Consider the following 11,621-nt stretch of genomic DNA (forward strand, 5'->3'; position numbering starts at 1 on the left):
CGGTTGGGGTGGCTTGTCTCAGCTACCGGGGTGAGACCCTAGGCACATACAGTGTGAGATTAATTGAATCTTTGAACTGGACCAGATTTCCAGTATTGCTCTGGACCTTGGAGATTGATGGGCAAAACTGGAAAGTTACACCCGACCCCTAAACTTGATCTTGATACTACACTAGGTGTCGGATTGGGCTGTCTTTGATGTACCAATCAGTGAGATCCGTAGCGGGGGTCAAAACCTAGGTATGTTGGGACAGTTTGACAATTCATCTGAGTGGGTGATCATAGTGACAGAATCAGCCCCTTTGTCGGACAAAGGTAATGATCGGGGATGCACTCTCACTGATGGAAACCAAGATTGCCGGCAGCCGATTTCAATCATTGAAAATTGTTTTGCAAAATATATTTCATATGAGACATAAAAGTATATATATTATGGTTTCGAAATGACTTGCAAAAGGTTTTAATTCCCAGGATCCATATTAGAGAGAGTGCAACACTATTCCTTGCAGCCGAGGGAGAGGTCCTCTCTTGTCGGGCAGTGTATGATCATTATGGGCTGAGAGGTTAAGTGTAAAACCATTGAGGATGATACTTGATGGGCTAATCTTGCATCTGCCCACAGTCCCTGGGTGTTACAGGGTGGCTTGGCCCAGGGACCACTTAGGGTAAGTGTTTGGCCCATAGAGCCCATCTGATGGGTTTCAGGGGGTGCACTGTCCAAAGCAGTGTATTCGGCCAGGCCTTGTAACAAAGGCTGGGCTGAACCCATGTGGCTGATGTGTAGATCAATGTTTGGGCCCCATGCCATACAAGGAAGCCCAGCTGGGTAGCAGTTTGGAAGGCTTAATGAATACATAACCCTAAATGGGCCTTAAACCCATTTCGAACTGGGCTAATTTGATTAGTCACTTAAGGGGCGAATTTTGAGATAAGATCAGCTGATAGGATTGGGCCCACACCCTATTCACTCAGAGAGTCCAAGATCTAAATGAGATTTAGATCTGAAACTTCCTAATTAGATTAGGAGATGGCTGATCTAATCTGCAGATAAAATACGAATTATCCCTTATCTTAAAGGGACTTCTAATCCAGATATGATTTCGGTTAGGAACTCCTAATGGGATTGGAGCTGATCCCTTTAAGTCTATAAAAGGAAGAGGGGGTGGCAGCCTTTAGACACACAACACAATCACAAGCAACAAATAGTCTTGTCTTCAGAGCTGAAATCACAGAAGAGAGGATTCTGCTCCCTGCAAATACTCTTTTGCCGCCTCCTTCCTGCAGCCGCCACCTACAGCAGTTTGATCTTCAGTTCCTGGGAGAAATCAAGATTGGATTTTGATTCCAATCTTTTTGAGAAAAGATTGGTGGGAGTTGTATTCCCAAGCCATCCAGGTGATTCTTGAGAAGGATCAAATTCTTTTGGAAGAACACTGCTGATTCTGCTCCACCCTGCACTGCACCTTCTTCAGTGGGAGCAGCTTTTGGATCCTTCCTTGGGCGTGAACACCTTCATTGAGAGATATTATTTCTTTGTATCAGGTATTATCTCTTCCTACTCCTTTTGGTTCAGATCTATTTCAATTTATGGTTCAATAATGATCCTTGAAAATAAGATTTTCTAAATAGGGAATTCGATTCCCAATTGAAGGGAGTGAAAAATTTTTGAAATTCGCCCCCTTATTCCGCAATCTTTGGGCATCCATATGATGAATTTCCTATCCCTTCATCTTGAACCATTCTGTTTCAGATCTGAACCTGCGCAAATAAGGAGAAGGCGTTCTACCCAATTTGCTCAGATTTGGGTTTTGGGAAATTTGTTCCCAAAACAGATGGGCAAATAATCTGAAATTAATTTTATATAAATTTGATTATTATTTAGAATAGTTCTTTATAATTTTCTTGATTTATGGACTGTTCGTACAAGAGGAGATCGAATTCTTGGTTTGCGCAGGGAGAACTGCAAGATTTGCCGTTTATTGAATTTATTTATTACATTTGGTCTGTAAATAATTTTTTTTTTTATTTTTAGACTCAATGTATAGGCATTCGATCTGATGTAATAATTAATAGAAATAGGATTTCTATTTATTTTTATTTATGGATCGAAGATGGTGGCGCAGAGAAGGAGATTTCACAGATGGGACATTTGCTATCTGCGATTTGCAGTTTGTGAAACTACAATATGTGATCTAACTTCTATTTTGCAGGATGGAGTGTGTGAACAACCCTGATTAACTGATTCTTGATTTTCTTTTATCAGTTGTTTCATTTCAGATTATTTTCTTGAATTAAGGATTTAATTAAAGATCAAACCCTAGACCCATTCGAACCAAGATTGGTTCAAACTGTTTGGACCAAATCTAGGGTTTAATCAAGGCTGAAAGTCAGCCCTAATTTTCCCACTAATGGGCCTGAGGATTGATATTTAATTAAATGGTTAATTCGGCCCAACCTGTAAAGGCCGAGTTTTAAATGGTTAAAACTGCTAAAAGCCCATTTAAAGGATAAAGCTATATGGGCCAAACTGGGTAACCCTAATTCAGCCCATATACCTAGATAATATTAATGGTTAATATTATGGAATTTTAACGGGCTTCCAATGGGCCTTACGGATAATTAATTGATTGGATCAATTTATCCCTGCATGAGATGTATGGATGTGTGATGTGCTACGTACATGGGCCATAAGTACTTGCCTAATGCTCATTCGATAGTGGCTCTTGCGCACACCATGGCTGAATGCACATCATTGCCATGGTGTCCCTTTTGGTCAATGGATGACCTCCATCAGTGGTGGGCCCCACACCTCATCATGAGGTTACGTGCAGAACCCTAGCTGATTTAAGGCCCATAGAAATCTGGCTTTATGAAAGTCAGTGGGAGCCACTTTGGTTTGACCTAAATCAAACTAGGGCGTAATTAACTGTTCCCTCCAGCTAATATGAGTGCAAGTGATAGGGAGATTCATATGATGAACTCTCTAAAGGCCTTCCATCATCAGCATGAGGAGAGCTTAGGAGCAGTGGGAGATGTCCCACAAGTTCCAGGTAGTGACCAACCTAGAAGATCCACTCGGTTATCTAGGCCACCAGTCTGTTATGGTTATGACCAGGATAGTTACCTGGTGGAAACCTTGACTAGTGAGGAGGATCCCGTGACTTACATTGAAGCTATGTTGGACATAGATTCCCAGAAGTGGGTGGAGGCCATGAGAGCAGAGACAGACTCAATGGAGACCAATGGAGTCTGGACTCTAGTAGATCCGCCCTCTGGGGTAAAAACAATCGGTTGCAAATGGATTTACAAGAGGAAGAAGGGCCTCGATGGTAGGGTTGAGACCTTCAAAGCTCGACTGGTGGCGAAAGGGTACACTCAGAAAGAGGGCATCAATTATGAGGAAACCTTTTCGCCTGTGGCCATGCTTAAATCCATTAGGATCCTGCTAACTGTAGTAGCATACCATGATTATGAGATTTGGTAGATGGATGTCAAAACTACATTCCTGAATGGAGATCTTACTGAAGATATATATATGCAGCAGCCGCAAGGCTTCATAGCTGCGGGTCAGGAAAACAAGGTATGTAAACTCAATAGATTCATTTATGGATTTAAGCAAGTTTCTAGAAGTTGGAATATTTGTTTTGACTCTGCTGTCAAATCGTTTGACTTCAAGCATAATCCAGATGAACCTTGTGTTTACAGGAAGTACAGTGGAAATAAGGTTACCTTCTTGGTTCTGTATGTAAATGACATTCTACTCATTGGGATTGATGTAAGAATGTTGACTATGGTGAAAGTATGGCTTTCACAGTAGTTCTCCATGAAAGATCTTGGCGAGGCCTCCTATATACTAGGTCTTCGACTCTATAGAGATAGATCGAAGCGGATAATAGGATTATCCCAATCTACCGGCATTGACAAAATAGTCAAAAGATACAGTATGAAAAACTCCAAGAAAGAAAATGTTCCTTTCAGGCACGGAGTCACTCTCTCCAAGAAGATGTCTCCCATGACTTCTGAGGAGATTGATGGCATGAAAGATGTTCCCTATGCCTCTGCCGTAGGGAGCATCATGTATGCCATGCTGTGCACTCGTCCTGACATTGCTCAAGTAGTGAGTGTACTAAGCAAATTTCAGGCCAACCCAAGGCAGAAGCACTGAACTACTGTGAAAAACATACTTAATTACCTTCGAAGGAAAAAAGAGTTTTGTCTAGTATTCGATGGTAGCTCACTACAGATCCAAGGGTATACAGATGCCGATTTCCAGTCTGATCCAGATGATAGAAAGTCTACATCTGGATAAGTTTTCACGATAGGATCGTGTGCTATTTGCTGGAAAAGCAGCAAACAGGGGTCCACTGCAGACTCCATGACCGAGGCCGAATGCATTTCCACAAGTGAGGCTGCCAAAGAAGTCGTGTGGATGAAGAAGTTCATTCATGAGTTGAGAGTAGTTCCGTCCAGCACATCACCCATCCCATTGTTGTCACACAACAATGGAGCTATTGCTCAGGCTAAGGAGCCACAAGCCAACTCAAAGTCAAAGCACATCGATAGGAAGTACCATGTACCAAGGGAGATTGTTGGTAGAGGGGACCATCCTGATTCAGAAGGTAGCGTCAGCGGAAATTTTAGCAGACCCATTGACAAAGCCACTATCACAGAAAGTGTTTGAGAAACACGTGGAAAGCATGGGACTTCGGCTAGTACCTGATTGGACCTAAGTGCAAGTGGGAGCTGTTAGACAGTTTTGTATGCCCTTAGCTTCAATCAAGATGATGGTTTTTATGAATTTATTGTAAATGAATAAAAATGCATATTTGATTCATGTTCCCTTGGTATGTTTCTATGTAATACCCTTAAACTAGACACTTAATGAGACTCGTGTTAGTTTAGAATGTTCATAGCCAGTTGGTCGGTCTGGGGAGACCTATCCTGACAAGGCTGACAAAGTGGTGCCACCAAGTCGATTGGGGTAATCTTGCATCTGCCCATAGTCCCTGGGTGTAACAAGGTGGCTTGGCCCAAGGACCACTTAGGGTAAGTGTTGGGCCCATAGAGCCCATCTGATGGGTTTCACGGGGTGCACTATCTATAACAGTGTATTCAGCCAGGCCTTGTAACAAAGGCTGGGCTGAACCCATGTGGCTGATGTGTAGATCAATGTTTGGGTCCCACGCCATACAAAGAAGCCCAACTGGGCAGTAGTTTGGAAGGTTAAATGAATACATAACCTTAAATGGGCCTTAAGCCCATTTCGATCTGGGCTAATTTGATTAGTCACTTATGAAAGAATGGTAGGATCCATCTAATGGACGCCACAAAGGGTACGGAATGGGTGGGCGAATTTCAAAAAAAAATTTCCTACCTTCTTCCAACTGGGAATCATATTCCCTAAATTTAGAATACACTATTCAAGGATTCTACTTGAACCATAATCAAACCAGATCTGAACCCAAGGAAGCAGGAAAGATTATACCTGATCCGGAGAAACAATATCTCCCAAAGTTGGTGTTCATGCCCAAAGAAGAAACCAAGATCCGCTCCTGCTGAAGATGACATAGCTGTGGATGGAACGCAACCAGCAGGGTGTGTCCTACACACTGGATTCTTTGCAAGAATCCTCTAGAAACCTTGAACACCGAATCTTTTGGTCTTTCTTGCAAGACTGTTGTCAAGAACTGATTTCTTGACTTCCTGTTGCTGCAAAGATCCAATCTTCCAACAGGGAATGGCGGCTACTAGAGGAGGAGAAAACCCAGGGATGAAGAGGGCATAACTATCTCTTCTCTCTGGAGTTTGTGAGAGATCAAAATCTCAATTCGCAAGAGGTGTCTCTTGCTTACTCAAACCCCTAGTTCAAAATCTGATATTTCTGCTAGAGTTTTCTCCTCTTTCTTCTAGATTAAGAAACCTCCCAATATTTTTGTGAGTTATCCCAATCCAAATTAGTATTTGGATAGGGATTAATCTTAATCCTATTTGCATATTAAGTTAGTTAACTCCTGATCTTATCAGGAAGTTACCAGATTTAAATCTAATTTGAATTAGGTCTCTTAGAGTGGATAAGGTTAAAGACCCAATCCTTTTACTAACATTAATCTCAGATTCGACCCATGAACAGGTGATCATATCAGCCCAGTTCGAAATGGGCTTTTGGCCCATTAAGTGTTCAGTGTTTAACCAGTTTCCGATCTGCTGCCCAATTCGCCACATGTATGGCGTGGGACCCAAGCATTGATCTACACACCAGCCACATGGGTTCAGCCCAGCCTTTATTACAAGGCCCACCCGAATTCACTGAAAGACTCAATGACCCCCTTGAGCCCATCACATGGACCCTATAGGCCCAACACTTACATTAAGTGGTCCTTGGGCCAAGCCATCTTATAAAAACCCAGGGACTGTGGGCAGATGCAAGATTAGCCCATCAGGTATTATCCTAAATGGTCTTACACTTAACCTCTCAGCCCTTAATGATCAAGCACTGCCCGACAAGAGAAGACCTCTCCCTCAGTTGTAAGGAACAATGCCGCACTCTCCACTCACATGGATCCCAGGAATTAAAACCTTTTGCAAATCTTTTGAAATCATACATATACATATATATATATAAATTTTGCAAAACAAAATTCCAACAATTGAAATCAACTGCCGGTAGTTTGGTTTCCATCAGAGAGAGTGCATTCCCGATCATTACCATTGCCCGACAAAGGCGCTGATCTTGTCACTATGATCACTCACTCAGATGAATTCTCAGACTGCCCCAACATGTCTAGGTTTTGATCCCCACTAAGGATCTCAGTAATTGACACATCAAAGACAGCCCGATCCGACACCTAGTGATGTGTCATAATCGAGTCTAGGGGTCAGGTGTAACTTTCCAATTTTATCCATTTGCCTCCAAGGTCTAGGGCAATACTGGAAATTTGGTCTGGTTTAAGGGTTCAAGCAATCCCATACTGCATGTGCCTTGGGTCTTACCCTGATAGCCGAAACAAGCCATCCCAACACTTGGTGGCACATCAGTATCAGCCTTGGCAGGATAAATCTCCCCAGAACTATCCAATGGCTATGAACATTTAAAACTAACACAAGTTTCTATAAGTGTCCAATTTTAGGGTCTTACACAGAATTATACCAAACAACATGAATCAAACATGCACTTTAATTTATTTCCACTAAATAAGAAAAGTACGTCAAATCCAATTGAAGCTAAGGGCATACAAGACTGTCTAACAGCTCCCACTTGCACTTAGGTCCAATTTGGTACAAGCCGGAGTCCCATACTTTCCACGTGTTTCTCAAACACCTTCTGTGTTAGTGGCTTAGTCAATGGGTCTACCACATTATCCGCTGATGCTACCTTCTGAATTAGGACATCCCCTCTACCAACGATCTCTCGCAGTATATGGTACTTCCTCTCGATGTGCTTTGACTTCGAGAGGGCCCAACACTCTTTAGCCTGGGCGATTGCTCCATTGTTGTCACACAACAATGGGATGGGTGATGTGCTATACGGAATCACTCCCAATTCGTGTATGAATTTCTTCATCCACACGGCTTCCTTGGTTGCTTCACTTGCGGCAATGTACTCGGCCTTGGTTGTGGAGTCTACAGTGGACTCCTGTTTGCTGCTTTTCCAGCAAACAACACATGATCCTATCGTGAAAAGATACCCAGATGTAGACTTTCTATCATCTGGATCCGACTGGAAATCGACATCGGTATACCCCAGAACATATAGTGAACTACCATCGAATATCAGACAAAACTCTTTTGTCATTCGAAGGTATTTGAGTATGTTCTTCACAGCAGTCCAATGTTCCTGCCCTGGGTTAGCCTGGAATCTGCTTACCACACTCACTGCCTGAGCTATGTCTGGGCGAGTGCACAGCATGGCATACATGATGCTCCCTACGACTAAGGCATAGGGAACGTCTCTCATGCGTTCAATCTCCTCAGAAGTCTTGGGAGACATCTTCTTGGAGAGAGTTACTCCATGTCTGAAAGGAACATTTCCTTTCTTGGAGTTTTCCATGTTGTACCTTTTGACAATTTTGTCAATGTAAGCAGCCTGGGATAATCCAATTATCCACTTCGATCTATCTCTATAGAGTCGAAGACCCAGTATATATGAAGCTTCTCCAAGGTCTTTCATGGAGAACTGCTGTGACAGCCATACCTTGACCGAAGTCAACATTCCTACATCATTCCCAATGAGTAGGATATCATCCACGTACAATACCAAAAAGGTAATCTTATCCCCACTGGACTTTCTATAAACACAGGGCTCATCTGGATTCTGCTCAAAGTCAAACGTTTTAACGACAGAATCAAAACGGATGTTCCAACTCCTAGAAGCCTGCTTAAGTCCATATATGGATCTACTGAGTTTACATGCCGTGTATTCTTGACCAGCAGCAATGAAGCCTTGCGGCTACTGCATGTAGATATCTTCACTAAGATCTCCATTCAGGAATGCAGTTTTGACATCCATTTGCCAAATCTCGTAGTTATGGTCTGCTGCTACAGCTAGCAGGATCCTAATGGATTTAAGCATGGCCACGGGTGAAAAGGTTTCCTCATAATCGATGCCTTCTTTCTGAGTATACCCTTTCGCCACCAAGCGAGCTTTGTAGGTCTCAATCCTGCCATCGGGGCCCTTGTTCCTCTTGTAGATCCATTTGCAACCAATTGCTTTTACCCCAGAGAGCGGATCTACTAGAGTCTTGACTCTATTGGTCTCCATCGAGTCCATCTCAGCTCTCATGGCCTCCACCCACTTCTGGGAATCTATGTCTAACATAGCTTTCGTGTTAGTCACGAGATCCTCTTCACTAGTCAAGGCTTCCACCATATTGGACTGGTGGTCAGGATACCCGGGTGGACCTTCTATGTTGGTCACTACCTGGAACTTGCAGGACATCTCCCACTGTTCGTGAGCTCTCCTCATCAAGAACTATTTCCTGACGGTGAGTGTCCATGATGTATTCGGATTCTAAGAATTGGGTGTTTCAATTGCAGAACACTTTCTTCTCACTTGGGTCATAGAATAGATAACCCTCTGAATCCTTTGGGTAGCCTATAAATAGGCAACGACTGGTTTTGGATTCCAACTTGTCCACACTTATTCTTTTAACATGTGCATGACAACCCCAAATCTTCAAGTGTCTCACACTTGGTTTCCTTTTGGTCCATAGTTCATATGGAGTTTTCGGAACTGATTTGGTTGGAACCCGATTCAACACGTAGATAGCAGTCTCTAATGCGTATCCCCAAAAGGATGTGGGTAATTGTGAGCGTACGAGAAGTGACCGGACCATGTCTAACAAGGTCCTATTCCTCCTCTCTGAGACACCGTTGAGTTGAGGTGTAGCAGGAGGAGCTAATTGTGACACTATCCCATTGGCCTTTAAGTAGTCCCTGAATTCATCAGAGAGATACTCGCCACCTCGATCTGATCGAAGGGCCTTAATTTCTCTCCCTAACTGTTTCTCGACTTCCTGTTTGAACTCTTTGAACTTTTCAACTGATTCAGACTTATGTCTCATTAGGTACACGTAACCATATCGTGAAAAATCATCTGTAAAGCTGATGAAGTACACGCGTTGATTCCGTGTCCTAACACTCAGGGGACCACATACATCAGTATGTATTAGGTCAAGTGTGCCTTCAGATCTTTCAGGATTACCGTCAAATGGCCGCTTAGACATCTTACCTTGAAGGCAAGGTTCACAAATGGGAAGATTTTCTACAGTTAGAAAATCCAAAGGACCATCCTTTACCAACCTTGTGATTCGGTCAATACCGATATGGCCAAGTCGGTAATGCCAGAGGCACGTGGGACTTACTGTATCACGATTCCTTTTCTTGGGATTTTCGACCGACGTAGTTTCGGTTAAGTTAGTTTCTAGAGAAGGATGTAGAACATAGAGACCGTTCTCTTGTTCCCCGCATGCGATGAATTTATTATTCCGTTTAACAGTAATCACATTACTAAAATAAACAGTATATCCATCAGCACACAGTTTTGAAACAGAAATTAAATTTCTTCTCAAGTTCTGTACATAAAGACAATCTTTAAGTACAAGTATTCCTTTTTTAAAAACTAATTCTACGGTTCCTATTGCCGCTGCTGCAACACTTGCAGTTGTTCCCAAGAATAATGTCACTTCACCTTCACTCAACCTTCTGCTAACTTTGAACCCCTGCAGTGAGTTACATGCATGAGTTGAAGCCCCGGAGTCAACACACCAGGACACAGAAGTAACTAACATTTTAGTTTCTATGACACAAGTTTCGATGTTACCTTTCTTAGATTCCAGGTAGGCAGGACAATTCCTCTTCCAGTGGCCGGTCTGCTTGCAGAAGTGACAGACATCAGATGCCTTGTTCTTCTTCTGCTTTTTAGGATTGGTAGCCTTCTTCTGAGGCTTCTTTGCCTTTCTCTTTTTCTTGCCCGATTTGTTAGCTTTAGCAAGCATAACTACAGGCTCATCTTTCTTGAGTAGATCCTCGGCTCTCTGCAACATATTGCTGAGTTCCTGGACGCTGACATTCAGCTTATTCATATTGTAGTTCATTGTGAACGCATTGAAGGAAGAGGGCAAAGAATTGAGGATGGCATCCACTTGCATGCCAAGATCTAGCCCGGATCCAAGAGCTTCAAGTTCGTTAATGTAACCCATCATCCGAAGACAATGGTCATGAACTTTCTGCCCTTTGGTCATCTGCACGGTCATGAACAATTTCAGGACCTTCTGTCAAGTAGAACGGTTCTGCTCTTCATATATTGTTCTTAGACTGTCCAATATGTCCTTGGCTAGTTCGATCTGATTGAACTGCCTCTGTATTGAGTTGTCTAATGAGGCAACGACAAAGCAGTGGGCTAGGGAGTTCTTATCCTCTCACTCTTAGTCATCTTACCTTGAAGGCAAGGCTCACAAGTGGAAAGATTTTCTATGATTAGAAAATCCGAAGGACCATCCTTTACCAATCTTGTGATTCGGTCAACACCGATATGGCCAAGTCGGTAATGCCAGAGGCATGTGTGATTAACTGCATCACGATTCCTTTTCTTGGGATTTTTGACCGACATAGTTTCGGTTAGGTTAGTTTCTAGAGAAGGATGTAGAACATAGAGACCATTCTCCAGTTCCCCGCATGCGATGAATTTGTTATTCCGTTTAACAGTAATCATATTACTAAAATAAACAGTATATCCATCAGCACACAGTTTAGAAACAGAAATTAAATTTCTTCTCAAGTTCTGTACATAAAGACAATCTTCAAGTACAAGGACTCCTTCTCTAAAAACTAATTCTATGGTTCCTATCACCGTAGCTGTAACACTTGCAGTCGTTCCCAAGAATAGTGTCACTTCGCCATCACTCAGTCTTCTGCTAACTTTGAACCCCTGCAGTGAGTTACACGCATGAGTTGAAGCCCCGGAGTCAACACACCAAGACACAGAAGTAACTAACATGTTAGTTTCTATGACACAAGTTTCGATGTTACCTTTCTTAGATTCCAGGTAGGCAGGACAGTTCCTCTTCCAATGGCCGGTCTGTTTGCAGAAGTGACAGACATCAGATGGCTTGTTCTTCTTCTGCT

Source organism: Nelumbo lutea, chromosome 2 (genome assembly GCF_056320005.1).
Source record: "Nelumbo lutea isolate HS-2025 chromosome 2, American lotus-T2T, whole genome shotgun sequence".
Taxonomy (NCBI): Eukaryota; Viridiplantae; Streptophyta; class Magnoliopsida; order Proteales; family Nelumbonaceae; genus Nelumbo; species Nelumbo lutea.